General features: G+C 44.8%; 1 protein-coding gene across 1 annotated transcript in view; it reads right to left on the bottom strand.

The window, feature by feature from the left end:
• ATP6V0A2 (ATPase H+ transporting V0 subunit a2) overlaps nucleotides 1–1,136 on the bottom strand; it is a 54,377-nt gene that overhangs the window by 35,584 nt on the left and 17,657 nt on the right. The gene's annotated exons all lie outside the window — the stretch shown is intronic.

Here is a 1,136-nt window from a genome sequence, read left to right as displayed (position 1 = left end):
CCGGTTCCTTCACTTCTTCTCGGAGCCCCGCTGGGGAGAGCAGCGGGGATCCAGAGAAGCGGCGGGAGGAGAGGACATGGCGATCTACCAGTGATCGCTACGCAATCGACTGGTAGATCGCGATCGACCTTGTGGGCGCCCCTGATATAGATAATAGAAGAGCAAATTTACCTGGGAAATTCCAACCTGCTTCTCTTCTGCAGATATCGCCTTGCATTTACCAAACCTTCTTTTACTATATACACGTGATTAGTCTCAGTGTTGTCATGAGAAAAGCTGCAGACTATGATTTCATCTCATATACAGACTTTTAGGAAAAGCAGTGGAAATGCTGGGACTTTCTGTACACAGAACACAATAGTCTAGTTTGAAGAAACTGTATTTTTTTTCTTAGTTGTAGCAAACTGATAGCAGATTGAAATAAACAACAAAGTGGAAGCCAGGCCATAGTTATTTTATCGTAGCCCTTCACCAGGGTGCCTTATTTAAGAACTCCAGGAAAAATGTTATTAGCTCTTGCAGTAGGGCTACCCCCGCACTGCAAGGGTTAACGTTTGTTTTTGTTTAGGTTAAAAAAAGTTATACTCACCCAATGCTTCGAGTTGGCTTGTTCTTGGAATTGTTCCTTAAGCCTCTCCCTCTCCTCTGTAGTGGTCTAAGGTCCCATTAATCATCACGTTGTCTATCAACAGTGTATAGATGCGAGGACGCTGAGGAACATTCCAATGCTGCAGAGTAGGAGGAGACAGGCTGGAGGGAGCACTGTGATAGCTGGCTGGCTTGAGCTTCTGATCAGTATAACTTATTATTTTAGCACTTTGTTATTTTAGCACCTAGACAAAAATGAGCACTGGATTCTTGCAGTGCAGGAGTAGGCCCACTACAAGGGTTAAAAAAAACCTTTCCTGGAGTTCTCCTGTAACAAAGAATTGGTTTGTAGGTCACAACAGCCAATAGTTCCCCTGCTCTGTTAGTGGTGGCACAACAAATTGTGGTGCCACCACAGGTGAGAAGTGGTATATGCAAAATAGGGCATTCCAGTGAGAAGTAACCTTTTCCAGACATGCACCAAATAGGGATGTCCCGATACCGGTACTAGCTACGGTATCGGGACCGATACAGGGCTTGCGCAATTT

This window comes from Nanorana parkeri, unplaced genomic scaffold (genome assembly GCF_000935625.1).
Source record: "Nanorana parkeri isolate BGI_ZX_2015 unplaced genomic scaffold, ASM93562v1 scaffold13, whole genome shotgun sequence".
NCBI classification, from domain to species: domain Eukaryota; kingdom Metazoa; phylum Chordata; class Amphibia; order Anura; family Dicroglossidae; genus Nanorana; species Nanorana parkeri.
Note: the sequence above shows the minus strand (reverse complement) of the source record. Positions and strands in the feature narration are given on the sequence as shown.